This window comes from Heterodontus francisci, chromosome 23 (assembly GCF_036365525.1).
Source record: "Heterodontus francisci isolate sHetFra1 chromosome 23, sHetFra1.hap1, whole genome shotgun sequence".
Taxonomy (NCBI): Eukaryota; Metazoa; Chordata; class Chondrichthyes; order Heterodontiformes; family Heterodontidae; genus Heterodontus; species Heterodontus francisci.
In genome coordinates, this window is record NC_090393.1 from 9,382,341 (window position 1) to 9,400,207 (window position 17,867).

The following is a 17,867-nucleotide window of genomic DNA, read 5'->3' on the forward strand; positions in this document are numbered from 1 at the left end:
TAGTCAAAGTCACGAATGACATTGTGAGAGACTAGGGCCATGGTTTGTTGTTCATCATCATAACCTCACCTCTCCTCCCCTCGGGCTTGGCAACTCTGTTTGGACATATTTCCTTATGACCTCCTACCTCCAACCCCACACACCTGCCCAATTTGCCGGTCCACGCTATGACCTGCCTTCCCACACTAATTGGAAAGCAAATAGACACTTTATTATAAAAAGCAAAATACTGCGGATGCTGGAAATCTGAAACAAAAACAAGAAATGCTGGATTCACTCAGCAGGTCTGGCAGCATCTGTGGAAAGAGAAGCAGAGTTAACGTTTCGGGTCAGTGACCCTTCTTTGGAACCCCCTTTATTACCTGATTGGATGATACTTGACTGTCAGTCAACCGGCCCTTTCTTCCTGATGACTTTTTCTCCCAGGATGGCAGCAGTGTCCTGGAGATTACTCTTTAATTCCTGAAGATTTCATGGAAATCCTGTAGGGTTGGCAACCCTCCCCTCCCTAGCAGCCTGCTACCCTTCATACACAGAGACAGGCCTCAGTTAAGAATTGGGAAGTGGGGGGGGGGGAAATACACCTTGATTTTGTGTGACAGTGTAAAACAGGTGACAGTGAATCGACATCCAGTTTACATCTCTCCCTTTGAAGCCAATGGAAATAAAACTGGGGAGAGATGTTAAATAAGGCAGATCGACCTGCTATTGTATAAGACGAGATGAAAAGGTTAGTATTCTGGCAGTTTCAAATCAAATGAGCTGAAGGACTTTTCTTCTCCAAAGCCATCCTCGAGTAACAGAATTATTTGCAATGAATGTTTGGATGTTTAAACTGGCAAATTGCTTACAAATTCTGTTTCGATGAAAGAGCCTTTATACGAAGCCCAGTCATGCTGAAGTTAACTGCCAGGTCCCAGGGCACTCTGCCACAAAGGGTCACCAACTCTGGTTTGGCGTCTTCGTATCTGCACCGGCTCTCTGAATAAGCAGTTCACCGAATGCCATTCTCCTGCCTTCTCCCTGTAACCCTGCACATTCTTCCTTTTCAAGATAACAGTCTAATTCCCTTTTGAATGCATCGATTGAATCTGCCTCCACCACACTCTCAGGCAGCGCATTTCAGATCCTAACCACTCGCTGAAAGTGTTCAAAGAAAAAATACATATTTTACTGCCCCTATGATTTTTCTCCTGGGTTTTTGCTTCCAGCAGTGTCCTGGAGATTAACCTTTAGTTCCAGGAGATTCCAGGCCAATCCTGGAGGATTGGTACTCTCCTGCCACAACTGAGCCTGGCATTACCAACCATCAAGGAGAACTGTAGAGACCGGGCTGCCTCACTTTTGCACTTGAAATAAAAGAGTGAAGGGTTGCAGGAGGTAAAGAAAATAAGACCATGACTTTCAGTCACGTACAGTGTAAGACAACGTAGTAACAGGAGGAGGCCATTCAGCAAGATCATAGCTGATCTGTATCCCAACTCCATCCACCCTCCTTGGTTCCCTATCCCTTAATACCCTTGGCTAGCAAAATTCTACATGGTGGAGTGTTAGCAGATTCTTGATGTATTTAAAGCTGCGTTTGTTTATATTAAAATTTATAAGACTTAACATTATTTAAAATGACAACATATAAATAATTACAAATGTCTGTTATTCACTGGAGATGCACTTACGCTGGTAAATTAAACATTGAGTGACCTTCATGAATCTCCTTAATGAAAGTGTTATCCTGGGTGTAATATTACATCCTCAATGTGACTGAACCAATGTCCTCCATTTACAACTAATTTGTTTATACAACAATGGCAACCAAATCACATAGCAACCAACCAGTAAAACACAGCAGCAGCATCCAATACATATAAAATATGAGAAATAATCTTTGTTGAAACAGTATTAGAATTTTGTGCTACTTTTACTTTTACATCAGCACTTTATTATAGAATGGGGACTGCGTTAAAGGTGTTATCCAAATGAAAGTTGTTCCTGTTAAAACCTGCCTCTCTGATGAAGTTTACCCCTTCTAAGTCACTCCTTCTTTGGCTCCATGTCTATTTCTGTAAAGCATTTTGGGACTTTTGCTACACAACAAGTATTGTATAAATGCAAGTTGTGATTATTGCCAGCTGTTCTAAGAATCTGCATTGGGACCCAACAGGGGCTGGTTGCAAAGCACCAGAGGAAATAACAGATGAACAGTGCCTATAAGTCATGAGTCAGGTTTGAGCCTTGTTCTCTGTGTGATCTCATTAAAACTCATGGTGAGTAACATTTAAAGCAGAATATTGGTACGTGTGACCTCTTGAACTTCGTCTGATTTCAAGGTGTAAACATTTCTGTGCTGTATACTTTCAGGTGAATTTGGACCTGGGCCCCACTATTCTAACAGTTAGAAACTGATCACCATTGACTGCTTTAAGTACAGGAGTACAGAAATAATGAAGTCTTGCTTCAATTGTATAGAACCTTGGTTAGACTGCACCTGGAGTACTGCGTGCAGTTTTGGTCCCCTTACCTTAGGAAGGATATTATTGCCGTAGAGGGAGTGCAACGAAGATTCACCAGACTTGTTCCCAGGATGGTGGGACTGTCCTATGAAGAGAGATTGGGGAAACTGGGCCTGTATTCTCTAGAGTTTCGAAGAATGAGAGGTGATCTCATTGAAACCTACAAAATACTTAAAGGGATAGACAGGGTAGATGCAGGTAAGATGTTTTCCCTGGTTGAGGAGTCTAGAACCAGGGAACACAATTTCAAAATAAGGGGGAAGCCACTTAGAACAGAGATGAGGAGAAATTTCTTTACTCAGAGGGTTGTGAATCTTTGGAATTCTCTACCGCAGAGGGCTGTGGAAGCTCAGTCATCGAATATGTTTAAAGCAGAGATTGACAGATTTCTAAATACCAATGACATAGGGGGATATGAGGATAGTGTGGGAAAAAGACATTGAAATGGATGATCAGCCATTATCATATTGAATGGCGGGTCAGGCTCGATGGGCTGAATTGCCTACTCCTGTCCCCATGCTCCTCTGGCTATCCATCCCTCTATATTGTTAGTACAATGCATTAACGTATATACATCATGTCAACCGTGCCTCAGTGGGTAACTCTCTCACTGCTGAGTCAGAAGGTTGTGGGTTCAAGTCCCACTCCAGAGACTTGAGCACAAAAATCTAGGCTGAGACTTCAGTGCAGTACTGAGGGAGTGCTGCACTGTCAGAGGTGCTGTCTTTCAGATGCGATGTTAAGACAAGGCTCTGTCTGCCTTCTCAGTGTGGCAATGTTTGCAGAGGGTCCCTAGGAGTGTGGTGATATTTATAGAGGAAAGCCCCATCAAAAGTTTGAAAACCACTGCATTATACAACAAAACGGCAGTTTACCATTGCTGCTCTTACTCAGAATGCTACATTGTTTTATGCTTGGTGAATATTTTATTTCAAACTTGGATGAAATTAAAAAGTATTTATCCTATTTCTTCAGTATGCTTTTCAGATATTGAATAGGTTGGGGATCAGGAATTATGTAACACTTGAAAATTCAGGTTCAATTTCAAAACAGTCTATTCATCCTTACACCAAACAGGATTGTGTCAAACAAATCAATGCTTATTTATTTATTACTTTCATAAAAATGTTTCCTTAATTATGTCAGAGGAAAAAGGGATCACAGAGAAAAGTCCTGTTTTGAACAAGCCATGATTTATTTTCAGAAGGAAATGTGCTTTTGGATGGTCTGTAAAAGTGCTGATAATATATTAAGTGGAATTTCCCTGTAATCACGAGTGTAGAACTCCCATCCCCAGTTATCTTGTACAGACATTAATAGCTCAAACAATTGGAAACAAAGAAAGCTCTCATTACGAATTGGGTGCAGAATATCAGTGAATCCCTCAAAACTTACTGCACAAATGGATCAGCATTTTACAGCTGTCACTGTCCTCAAATAATGGGTGACTGAATTAAATCATACGTATTCACCTATAATAATGTGTTTTATATATAATTTTTGTCATGCTGTATCTCACAATATACTACCTTTTACCAAAGGCTCTAATTTACTAACAGTCTCAGCAGTAATGTAACACCATTAATTAACAGATGTTCAAGCAGGAACTAAATCATGTAAATAAAACACAGTTGAATCCAATTATTGTGTACTCCTGGGAACAGCGAGGTTTCTGTTCCTGAGAGCTACCATTTCGATATTGATTTCTTCATGAAACCTTCACTGGAACCAGGTAAAAAATAGTTGTAACCAGAGGCTTATAGTCAAAGTTCACCTTATTGATATTTCACCACAAATTCATTTTAAAAAAATACAAGTTAACAAAGCATTCAATCATGTGGAGAATTCTTCTACACCCAGTTTCAATGAGCTCTTTCTGCTTTCTGATAAAACAAATCCAATAAATCAATTTAACTTGTGCATTTTCACTCAGTTAGATACTGATTGTGGAGAACAGCCTACCTTCCAGTCATTTTTCCACCCCAGGTACATTACAGTGTACAATCATTTCTAATCTTGAATAAAATGATACATGTTTGAAAAAAAGGGAGCTTAAAATAAGTCTTTGCTGGAACAAAAATTTCAACCAACTGCACCAAAAATTGATTGACCATTTATCTCAATACTTTTTGTGGGACCATGCTGTGAACAAAATGGTTGTCATGTTCACCTAAGAGCGATGACATTTCAAGTGCAATTTACATCATGAAAAGTGCTTTGAGAAGTCCTGAGAAATGCGATAAGGTGCGCTACAGACACGTTTTTTGCTGTCGAAGTAACAGAATATTATTAAAGTATAAATTCACAGCAACTGCCAACATCCGCACTCACACAGTTTAAAACAGCAATCAGGAAGTTGCTGTTAGAGTTATCCCGCTTCTCCAGAGGCTGCACTCTACCTTTATATTGCTAAGAGACTCAGTATTCAAATACATGGAATAGCGTGATATATAGCTGATACCGACTAAAGACGCAAGAGTTAGACTGTGCCAATTTCAGTGTAAGTAAATTTTTAATGGTGTGCTAAGTCTTAACTACTGTCAAAGAACCTCTCTGGCACTGAAAATTAACTTTTGAAAGCATGGCGTCTCATTCCTTCAGCTCTTAATTAGTGTTGGAGATTTTAATGAATAAAATTTAACTGCTTTTAATACTTTTTTTCCTGTCTCTTATCTCTCCTAATCTGATCTTTCATTCCCTCTCTTTATTTAGCTTTCTGTACAGGATTTGACATTGAATTTGTTACGACTGAGGCGGGAGGAGTGCACAGTTTATTCCAGTTCCACTTCTCCACAGGTCACAACATATTTTTAAATGTTTTACCCAGTTACTGATACGGCCAATTATATATTTGATCTATTTTAGTTTCAGAATAAAATCCACCCACCAAGTTTCTTTAATAAATAACAAAAGTATTAATATATTATAAAACAAGACTTAGTCAATAAAGATGCATAGCTTTAACACACACTTTAAAATATGACAGTATATATTTCCTTCTAAATACCCAACACGCACACACCGGTTAAAGGAAAAATAAAGTTGCTTTGGCCAAAGTACTTATTAATACTTTAAGAAAAAGGATAATTTATGTTCCAGATGGCATACAGTCTGACGTCCGAGTACACGTAGACAGGTCACTGGGATCCTTTCAGAAGTAGTTCGTTCAGGAGATGTTGAGAGGAAATTTTCCAGAAGCTTCTCAGGAGAAATGCTGCTTCAGTTTCTCTATTTCGTACACTTGATTCTCAGGGATTCTCAAAGAGGTGGAAAAAGATGAACTGGTCTCTTTTAGCAGGCTGACCCCCAACTGACACAAAACAGTCTAAAACCAAACCAACTCTTGACCACCATAAAGTTGTCACTTCTCTGTAAACAACTCCCCCTAGTCACCAAGGCTTCTGTTGTTTATTTAGCTTAAGACATGTGACATCCAGTAAATGTTGTTTTTAAACAGAAAGCTCAAGTCCTTCCAGTGACCTGTTTTTTTTTAAATTAAAAGTCCAGCATCCATGGAATCACTCCAGTCCTCCAAATAAATCCATCTCTACAATCTTCAACCATGAGTCCTCAAAAAAAATAGAAGCACTTACATAACAAGTTTGATATTTTATCTGATGCTTATTAATGATTCTTCAGTATTATTGGTTTAAGGAGATACACTGTTGCCCTGTCCTGTAGGAGGCACTGCTGTTTTGGCTCTCATTATAAGTGCCAGTGCAAAATCCCATTGAAAGTCTGTGGGCCAGTGCAAGCTTAATGAGGGGCTGACGGCGCTCATTTGCCACTGACTGCAAAATCAGGCCCAAGATCTTCCTTCATATGTCTGGGTTAATAGGTTAATAAAAATAAAACTTTGATTACAAGATTGAGGGATAAAATAATGTTTCCATATCCATTAGATTAACTAATTGCACATCACCATCTTTGGCCTACAGTTAAAAGCAGCATTACATATGGACAGATGAAAACCCAATGGATAATTTAGTTAGTTGATGTCCAATGTTTTAAACGCAAAATATAGAGACCAATTAGTTCTGCGTTCTCAATGAAGCCTTAAAAAGCTCCAAAGACTTCGAACACCGTAACTACACAAGATTATTACAGATGAGGAAGGCTGTTTTTCCCATCTTAGTTCATCCATTCAGAAAGATCCCAACATCCCCCTTGCAGCATCCAACAGGTTCTTAAATAAAGTCAAGGTTTTCACCTCCACTATTCTACCTTGGAACTGATTCCAAGTTTTGAAAGACTGTGTGAAGGAGAATTTCCTGACTCCAGCCCTAAATTTGCCTTTTACTAATTCAAACATGTGCCTCCTCGTTCTGATCTAATTTAGTTTGAAATAACATCCTGGATTTACCTTTTACTGTTTACTATCTTGCACCTCAATAAAATCACCTTGCAGAAATCTCTCTTCAAGGTGGAAAAGCCCAAGTTTCTTTAGTCTTTCCTTATAATTCAGATCTCATGTTAGGGATCAGCCTAGTGGCTGTTCTCTGAGGAGGATCCTTGAATTGTCAGGATTATGGCAACTGATGTAAAACCAATCAGGCACTGGCAGTATTCAACTAAACCGATGTATTGGATTGTGGAATTATCCAGTTAACTTTTAACATTCTGTTGAGGCCATTTTAAATTCTGACTAGTCAAAATAGGTGATCTAATCGCACTGGACGAAAACATTAACTTTATTCCATATGTGACGGAAACCACACCTGCAAAAGGGAAACATATTAGTTTCACCATATGGAACACTATTTGAATGCTTACTGGACATTGAAAATAACTTGTTTAAAAAGACCACAGAGCAGTGGCTGAAAACATGGCTGCACATTTGCACTCTGAGAGACAGTTGCACAGAGAGACAATGGAAGTGCCCCCTGATTCAATTAGCCAGATGGGTTTTGTCAATAGTGATGATCAAGAGTCATTGTCTGTGTAAGAGCCAGCATTCCATTCCCCGCCAACCACCCCCCAACTGAGTGTGTCTGGTAAGCTTTGAAGAATCAACAAACCTCGCAGGCGATGTGGTTTCAAACAAAGAGCTAGTCACATGCCTAACCTGCTGGCCAACCTGGGAATTGATTGAATTGTGCTCACAGAAAGGTTTTGAGGCAGACTGCTTTTGAAGACCAAAAGAGAGGCAAGGTCTCTCTCTCTCTCACACACACAAAGTTCCAGGATCCACGGAAGTAACATAAGCCTCAAGACAGAAGACCCTGCAGCCTTCTGGTACCAGCTGAACAAGTTTGGAAGTGTGCATTGGGCCTCAACGAGAACTGTAAGACATTACTTAAATCAACTACTTCAAACCTTCTCCCTTTAATTGTTTCTCCTCCTCTGTATCTATTTGTGTTTATCGTGTATGCATGCTAGCATGGTTGTGTCTCGTATTTTTAGTAGTTTTTACTGAGTTTGGAGTTTTAAGGTTAATAAACCTACACCTTTCTTGTTTAAATCTGAGAAAATCTGTCTGGTTGATTCCTTTACAATTACAATTAGAGAGCAGTGAGCAAGGACTCACTGAAGGGAAGTTAAAAACAATGTGTTTTTTTAAAAGTTAAACCCTGTTACGGCCAAACCAGCAAAGGGCCAAGAGGGGAGCCCGAGACCCCTTCCTCACCTGGTTGTAACAGAAATTTGGGGGCTCGCTTCCGAGATTGGACCCACAGACAAACGAGAAATTGGAAGTGGGAAATCAAATTGATTCCAATCAAAAAAAAGAGAAAAGATTTCAATACGGGTTTTCTTATGATTGTGTGTGCTAGAATACTATCATATCCGTGACTGAAGCCAGTAACTCCCCAAGCCAGGGTGAAGTAACTTGGGATAAGTTAAAGGCACTGTCTATGGAAGGGTTGAGAAATATGGCTGAGCAGTGTGGGATCACTTTCCATGCCAAGGCTAGTAAGTCCAAACTCCTAAGACTAGTGGCCAACCATTTTTCCCTCGAATCTAAAGTATCAGAAACAGGGTTAGAAATAGACTCTGACGGGGTATTGCTAGCAAAGATACAACTGGAACAGAGGAAACTTGAATTAGAAGACAGAGAGAGAGAGAAAGGGAGAGACAGGAAAAAGAGGAGAGAGAGAAAGAAATTTCCAGAAGGAATGGGAGGAAAGAGAGCTGAGGTGGCTTGAGTTAGCTAGGGGTCGACAGAGTAACCCCAGTGAAAGCCTGGAAAATACAAGTGGTGCGGGGCTGTGTACTGAATGTTTAAAATTTTCCCAACTGATTCCAAAATTCAATGAGACGTGGAAGCATTTTTTGTATCTTTTGAGAAACTTGCAATGCAGTTAAAATGGCCGGCTGAGAGTTGGACTCTTCTGTTGCAAAGTAAGCTAACGGAAAAGCCCATAAGGTTTATTCCCTGTTGCCAGATAAGACCTCATCAAATTATGAATTGACAAAAAATGCTATCCTTGGGTCATATGAACTAGTACCAGAAGCCTACCGCCAGAAGTTCCGAACCCTCAAGAAACAGACTGATCAAACTTAGTTGGAGTTTTGGGCGAAGTAAGCAGCTGGCTTTTGACCAGTGGTTGAGGGCTCTTAAAGTGCAGCCCAGCTATGAAAACCTCAGAGAGGTGATTTTGCTAGAGGAATTTCAAAACTCTCTCCCCCTCTCCATAAAGACCCATGTGGAGGAATAAAAAGTACGTAGAGCAAGGCAAGCCACAGTTCTGGCTGATGAGTTTGCTCTAATATACAAGTCGGTTCCCCAGGGGAAAACCTTTCCTAGTCACCCCCACAAACCTGAAAAGGACAAAGGGTGGGAAGGTGATAGGAGCCCAAGCAGTCCTGGGAGAGAGAAAAAAAGCAGGACACACAGGGGGCCCTCCTCTAGCCAAAAAGCATAGTGCTGTAAGTAGGAGTGAGACCCAGAGACTTGTGTGCTTCCATTGTAATTAGGCAGGTTATCGGAAAGCTGACGGCTGGAAACTATAGGGAAAGCTTAGAGGGTTAATCAGGGCACACCTGCTCAATGAAGGAGAAAGGACCCTGATGGAAAGCACAGCTGAACAAGCTGTGGCTTTAACTGCAGCAATAGTAAGACCCAGGAAAAATACTGCTGTGGGTGCAGGAAAATTTAAGAGGATTCCAGAAGATTATCTGGATTTTGTGTCTGAAGGGGATTGTCCTTAGTTTGTCTATGAATGGGTTTGACCTGCTCCTAGGTAATGATCTGGCGGGGGCGAAGGTAGTACCTGCCCCCCCACCCATAGTGAAAGAGACACTGAAGGAGGTCAGGGAGACAGGGCATTGGCAGGAGACGCAGTTCCCCTGAATGGGTAGTGAATCGGGCTATGACCAAACCAGCTCCCCAGAGGAGACTGAATTGGCATTGTAGGCAGATGACCATGATGTCTGTCTTAAACTTTCTTTGGAAAGTTAGAGGACCCAGGGAATGGATTAAATAGATCTTCCCTTGCTGAGGCTCAGTGAGCCGACCCAGTACTGAAAAAGTTAGCACAGGCTGCCCAGACTGAAATTGAAGCAGAGGGAGTCCCTGATTGCTATTGTTTAAAGAATGAGGTACTGATGAGGGAATGGAGTTCTCCTCACAGACCTGAGGACAAAGAGTGGATAGTGGTTCACCAAGTAGTGGTGCCGCAGAGGTACCAGAGAGAAATATTAAGAATGGCCCACGAGAGTACAGTGGCTGTACATGTCGGTGTACGAAAAATCAAAGCAGTTTGACTGGCCAAAACTCCACAAAGATGTGGTGGAGTACCATAGGAGTTGCCACATGTGCCAGGTTAAGGGGAAACCCCAACCTGCAGTGATATCTGCACCCCTAAGTCCTGTACCGGCATTTGGAGGACCCTCCAGCAGAGGGCTGGTGAATTGTAAGGGACCCCTGCCGAGAACAAAAGGGGACAGACAGGCACAGGGCTGGCAAAAAGTTAGAGAGGAAAGAGGAAAAAGGGACAAAGAGGACAAGTTAAAGTAAGTCCGGGAGGATTCCCAAATGAAAACCCCTACTGTCCGGTCAGCCAACCCTGAAACGTTGAAAAAAATTAGACCCCACATCCTTTTCTATGTTTCTATCCTCCTGTGTAAATGCAGACACCAGAAGCATCCCACCAGAGTTGCCGACAGCATTTACCGAAACCTGCAGTGACAAAGAAAGTCTTTCAGCGGGTAGAGAAACAGTGAGGGTGAAGCCTCACCTAATTAGAGTACTGCAGGGGAGTGCAGTAGAATCTGGACAATACCTGCAAGCAGGAATGTAACAGAGGGCAAAGGGAAGATTAGCAAAGAATCCTCGCCCACAGTCAGGAGAAAAGGGAACCAACCATAACCTAAAGTGAAAAGCACTTGCATGACTCATCAGAGCACTGAAAGAGAGATCAGAGTGGATCCATCCACTGCCGACTGCCATGATCAGAACACCAGACCAGGGCTAATTACATCTAACCATCCCCCTGCAGACCTCAACAAGAACAAAGGCACCCTAGACAATCATGGAAATATGCAAACCTCCCCAAAAATCACATGTTTAATGGGATGCCCATTCCCAACATATTACAGGCTGATACTGAAGAAACTTTAAACCCCTCGGGCAACACATAACTATCTCAGACCCACCTCAAGAGAAATAGGGCAGTTTAAAGCCGCACTGCTAAAAAGGAAAGACAGACTGCAACAATTTTACAATTTCTGAATGAATGAGAGAAACACGTGTGTTTTCCTGTACTTCCTCTTCCTTCTGATTTACAATGAAATGCTGCCCCTAATGACACATTTCATTTGGCCGGATGTGGAGGTGTGATGGAAACCATATGGAAACATATTAATTTCACCATATGGAACACTATTTGAACGCTTACTGGACATTGAAAATAACTTGTTTAAAAAGACCACAGAGCAGTGGCTGAAAACATGGCTGCACAATTGCATTCTGAGAGACCGTTGCACAGAGAGACAATGGAAGTGCCCCCTGATTCAGTTAGCCAGATGGGTTTTGTCAATAGTAATGATCAAAAGACATTGAGAGTCATTGTCTGTGTAAGAGCCAGCCACCCTGACTGAGTGTGTCTGGTAAGCTTTGAAGAATCTGCAAACCTTGCAGACGATGCGGTTTCAAACAAAGAACAAGTCACATGACTAACCTGCTGGCCAACCTGGCAATTGATTGAATTGTGCTCAGAAAAGTTTTGAGGTAGACTGCTTTCGAAGACCAAAAGGGAAGCAAGGTCTCTCTCTGTCTCTCACGCAAAGTTCCAGGGACCCACGGAAGCCCCTGCAGCCTTCTGGTACTAGCTAAACAAGTTTGAAAGTGTGCACTGGGCCCCAAAGAGAACTGCAAGACTTTACTTCAATCAAAGACTTTATATCCAACCCAAAACCAGTAACTGAATTCCATCTACTACTTCAAACCTTTCTCCTTTAATTCTTTCTCCTCCTCTGTATCTATTTGTGTTTATCGTGTATGCACGCTAGCATGGTTGCGTCTCGTATTTTTAGTAGTTTTTACTGAGTTAGAGTTTTAAGGTTAATAAACCTACACCTTTCTTGTTTAAATCTGAGAAAATCTGTCTGATTGATTCCTTTACAATTACAATTAGAGAGCAGTGAGCAAGGACTCACTGAAGGGAAGTTAAAAACATTGTGTTTTTAAAAGTTAAACCCTGTTACGGCCAAACCAGAAAAGGGCCGAGAGGGGAGCCCTAGACCCCTTCCTCAGCTGGTCATAACACAGCTATCAAATATGGAGTGAAAAATTCCCCAGTAACTTACTAATGTTAATAGCTATGCTTGGCGTAGCACTGCGCTATTCAGTTAATAGTTATAAGCCTGTTCTGAGCGGGCTAATTTCAACACCCTGGAATATGGTGGCTTCCCACTCATGATCGATGTCAAGTGGCTCCCGTTTCAAAGTCCTGTAAAACATCACACTTACCTACCACACCAGTTCTTTGTAACCTCCACAAGTCTCCCATTATATTGATTTCAAAAATCTTATCATGACCTTGGTCCATTCTAACTTTGGAACTTCTTCAGCCCTACATGCATCCTCTGCTCTAGTCTCCGTTCCCCACCCGCAGAGGAACACCAGCATATCCAAGTCACACACCATCTCCACTTGGACATACATCATCATTATTTCATCATCAAAATCCTGGAACTCCCTACCTAACTGCACTGTTGGAGCATCTTCACCACATTGACTGCAGTGGTTCAAGAAGGTGGCTCACCACCACCTCCTAAAGGGCAACTAAGGATGGGCAATAAATGCTGGCATTGGTAGTGATGTCCACATCCTAAGAATGAACTTATAATGAAGTAATTGGCAATATAGTGAGCCCAAAGATTAAATAGAAACATCTGTCATACTCTCATGATTTCTTAGACTTCATAAAGTGGTAGAATAGGCACTCCATCAGACTGTGACTTGAAGCTATTAACAGATAGCAGTAATAAAGACAATCCAACAGATTACAGGACTTTACAGAACTTTTAACTGATGTGCCCTCGGACATATTAAAAAAAAAACATGCAACATGTTACTAACCTTATTGATTTACCTGGTTGGTGTCCACTCACCACCTCTATGTGTTCTGCAATACAGAGGTACAAGAAAAACAGCAAGCTGAGAGAGGGCTCCAAGATATACATCTACCTGTGAATGGTACTATCAACATACCCCCACCTCAGAGACGTATTGTGGGACCCTCCTCTAACCACGATAATCGAGTTCAAAACGTTTATCCATTTCCAGGACAAAATAAAATCAAAACTGTGTTTACCCAATATGGCTGTCATTCAGAGCTGGCTTCAAAGACATCCGAATGATTGGCCAACCGGTCCGTCTCCATCCAACCAGGATGTCAAGCTGACATCAGCCAAGTCATCAGAAAGGGTCTCTGGTTGGATCAACTCGAATGGCTTTGGATCAACATATGAAGCCCATCTTGTGTCATGGTAGCCATGTATCTGGTTTTCCTTACTCCTAATTTCCAGCCACATCTCTGTAATGTGGATCCTTGCTAAACACAAACTCTACATTTGCAAACCTAATGATTAGGCTCTTTCTATAAAAATAATTTAAAAGAGACTTTAAGATTTGAATTATGAGAAAATTTATTCATCACAGTGACAAAGCCTGCACTAAGGGACTCTCTCCCTCCAGCTCTGGTTCATCTCTCCCCTGCTTCAAAAGGCTCAAAACTTACATCTTCAGTCTCATCTTTGGTCACCTCTACTAACTCTTCTGTTTCATGCTTTCTGTCCTATTTTCCTGCTGTCTTGAAGCTCCTTGGGATGCTTTGCTATGTTAAAAGCATTATTCAAGTCCAAGTTGTTTCTCTTGTGTACATGGGAATGTCAGATGAGGCCAGGATTGAGCTCAGCTAGTATGCTTTCCATAGTCAATCCATCACGTCTGTGCTGGTACTAGCTTTTCAACTGAAGCTATTGACTCCAATTCCATTTTTTGTTATTGCTGTGTAATCAGAATGATAAAATACCATCAGTCCCGTACTGAATTTCATCCCCATCTCCCCAACCTTCTTGGTGAAGCAGAAAAAACAGACACCTCTAGGCAACTCAGGAAACCTCTGTCAAAAATTCCCCATCTCATTGGTTATTACCCAAAATCTTACTTTCCTCCCACTGTGATCTTGTAGTTCCCCAATAATGCATCCAACATCTTAGAGTCAGAGTTTTACAGCACAGAAACAGGCCCTTCGGTCCAACGGAGCCTGCGATGACCATCAACCACCCGTCCTAACTAATCCCATTTCCCCGCACTTGGCCCGTAGCCTCGTATGTTATGGTGTTTCAAGTGCTCGTCTAAATACTTCTTGAATGTCGAGAGTGTTCCTACCTCTACCATCTCTTCAGGCAGTGTGTTCCAGATTCCAACCACCCTCTGGGTGAAAACATTTCTCGTCAACTCCCCTCTAAACCTTCTGCCCCTTATCTTAAACCTATGCCCCCGAGTTATTGACCCCTTCGCTAAGGGAAAAAGTTTCTTCCTATCTATCCTATCTTTGCCCCTCATAATTTTGTATACCTCAATCATGTTCAGCCTCAGCCTTCTCTGCTCCAAGGAAAACAACCCCAGCCTATCCAGTCTCTCTTCATAACTGAAATGCTCCAGCCCAGGCAACATCCTAGTGAATCTCCTCTGCACCCTCTCCATTGCAATCACATCCTTCCCATAGTGTGGTGCCCAGAACTGTACACAGTACTCCAGCTGTGGCCTAACTAGCATTTTATACAGCTCCATCATAACCTCCCTGCTCTTGTATTCTATGCCTCGGCTAATAAAGGCATGTATCCTGTATGCCTTCCTAACCACATTATCTACCTGTGCTGCTGCCTTCAGTGATCAATGGACAAGTACACCAAGGTCCTTCTGACCATCTGTACTCCCTAGGGCCCTACCATCCATTGTATATTCCATTGCCTTGTTAGACCTCTCAAAGTGCATCACCTCACACATCTCAGGATTAAACTCCATTTTCCACTGCTCTGCTTATCTTACTAGCCCATCTATATCGTCCTGTAGTCTAAGGCTTTCCTCCTCACTATTTATGACCCCACCAATTTTCGTGTTGTCTGCAAACTTACTGATCATACCTCCTGTATTCACACCTAAATCATTAATGTACACTACAAACAGTAAGGGTCTCAGCACCAATCCCTGCGATACCTCACAGGCCTCCATTCACAAAAACAACCCTCTACCATCACCCTCTGCCTCCTTCCACTAATCTTCTTGAAAGACTGAAAGAAGTCAGCCCCCACCACTATCTCCGGAATACAGTTCCACAACCTGATCAGCCTCTTTGAAAAATAAAGCTTCTGCACGTTCCACCACACTCCCAACTTTCTCGATTTAAACGGGTGCCAGGTCCATTAAGTTTATGTCTCCCCAGTGATTCTAAATCTAAGCTACAATGTCTGCTTAATGTACTAGCCATTTTCTTACCTTTTCCCTGTACACTTTGTTTTTCTTCTCAAACACTTATCCTATTCCCTTTTAAATGATATTACAGTTTATGCCTAATCAGCCGCTTGTGGTAACCTGCTGTATGTTCCAATAATCGTATTTTCAAAAAAGGTCATTCTAATTTTTGTCATAGTTTCTGGTGATAATCCTGAGTTTATGTCCCTTTAATACCAAATAGTCAACTGTTGGAACAAACATTTACTACTCATCTCAATACCTTTCAAACTATTGAAAACATCCTACATTATTCCAGTGGAAAAAATTCTGATTTTCTTCCTAACGATAACCTTTCACTCCTGGTATCACTGTAGTGAATCTTCCATATCATCAATACCCTTCCAGTTATGGGGTGCCCAGAAATGTATGTAATAGCATTAATGTGACCTAACCTGTGTATCTGGTATAAATTTAATACTTGATTGCTTTTATATTTAATACCCCCATGTAAAATTACCCACCAGAAGGACAGAAAGTAAAGAAAGATCTGCATTTCCAGAGCACCTTTCACAACCTCAGGATGTCCCAAAGTGCTTTATAGCCAATGAAATACTTTTGAGATGTCGTCACTCTTGTAATGTAGGAAACTACTGTGCAGTTTAAATATACAAGGCTATACAAGATATCAGCATTGTGTAGCTTGCCACATATGGACATTATGATCAAGAACTTGTAGCTCACAAAATATAGAAAACAATTTTTGATTCCAATGAGCAGTTGGATTCATTGGGTTTGATCAACCTGAATACTGAGCTCAGAACTGTAATACCCAACTATCAAGTATGGGTTATAAGTACTAACTTTTAAATGTATGCTTAAATGCTATTTTATGCACTGTATGCTTAATAAAACTTTTATTAAGTAAATTTATTTTATTTATTACTTAAGTACTTTTGAAGTGTAGTCACTGCTGTAATGTGGGAAATGTAGCCAATTTGCACACAGAAAGGTTTCACAACAGCAATGTGATCATGACCACATAATTTATTTTAGTGATGTTGGTTGAGGGATAAATATTGGTCAGAACACCAGGGAGAACTCCCCTGCTCTTCTTCAAATAATGTCATGGAATCATTTCCATCCACCTGAGAGGGCAGGTGGGACCTCAGTTCAACACGATTAGATAGAACATCCTATCATAAATAAAAACCATCCTTTAACAGTGGGACCTGGAAGCACTGTGGACCTTGAAGGTGTCATTTTGGAGGTTTCCTGCAAGTGGAGGTAGTTCTGTCCATCATAAATGGCCTGATATTTAAAAAGGAGGTAGGCCAGCAAATTGAAGGAAGCTAAATGGCACATTTTACTGATTTTTAAGTCAGTCATATTAGCTTCTTTCACTGGTGATTTGGCAAATGCAGCCAGACTGGTGTGGGCTCACGGTGTGTCCTGGCACTGGATACTCTGGCAGGGTTGGGAATAGGAGGTCATTGACATTGGGATTCCCATTTCACCTCATTTTGGAAGCAGAGCGAGGTTGAGGAATTTCAGCTGCATCATCCCTTTGGTTTCCACACCACACCAAACATGGTTTTTAAACTTCATACACATTTCACTCAAGTCTTGATCAGTGCCTACCTGTAACCAGCCATCTGACTGATTGTGTGAGCGGTGAAGATTGATTGACCTCAGATCTTTCCCTCCATTGGGGAAACTCCATACTTCCAATCAGTGGTCCCTCCAGAAGCAGAATCTGGGATAAACATGTGGGATCGCAGGATTAAACTTCCATTCTAGGATTATCCTAATGGCTCAGTGAGTTTAATCAACTAAGGCATACAGAAAAGGAAGATCCTAGGTTCAATCCCTAACCTGTGCGGAGATAGTTGTGTCAACTGTATCAACCCCACCACTGAGCGCAAGATTAGGGAAGAGAAAATTGACCAGAGCTCCCACTCCCCATCGCCATCCAGAAAAAACTACCCAAACTGGCATTAGATAAGAGATTGGACTCAGTGGCAACACATTTCCACATTTTAATAGCCTGCCGACCCTCAGCATCAAGTCTTGCACATAAAGCAAGGCCACTGAGGGGGCAGCAGATACCAAAAGGAGCCATACCCTAGCAAGGAATCAGCACTTTCAGGGAAGAAGTGGGTAAAAATGGTAGAAAACATTTAACAATTTGAAATAATGCTATTGAATACTTTATTAAAATACCCTGCTGAAAGTATATTATTGCTGCAATGGAATCCTTTTGGAATTGCAAGCAGTGAGCATGTTGAAGGTAATGGAAGAGTGTTCTTGTCAACCTTGGGCAGTGTGTTTAGTTCTGGTCACCAAAGTACAGGTGAAACATCCAAGCACCAAAGAGGAGCAGGAAATGGCCATGAGATGGATCCCTAGTGACAGAGGACTGAGATATGAAGGGCTGAGATATGAGGAAAGGTCAG

General features: G+C 41.5%; 1 long non-coding RNA gene across 2 annotated transcripts in view; it reads left to right on the forward strand.

The window, feature by feature from the left end:
* Positions 1-16,288, forward strand: part of LOC137382561 (uncharacterized) — an 18,469-nt gene extending 2,181 nt beyond the window's left edge. The window contains exons 2-3 of one of the 2 annotated variants that reach the window (XR_010977219.1): positions 2,162-2,264; positions 5,223-7,907. This is a non-coding gene — a long non-coding RNA (uncharacterized lncRNA). Of the gene's footprint in view, positions 1-2,161; positions 2,265-5,222; positions 7,908-13,089 lie in introns of those variants that run through there. The other variant, XR_010977218.1, reaches the window with a different exon arrangement.
* Positions 16,289-17,867: the final 1,579 nt, after the last annotated feature.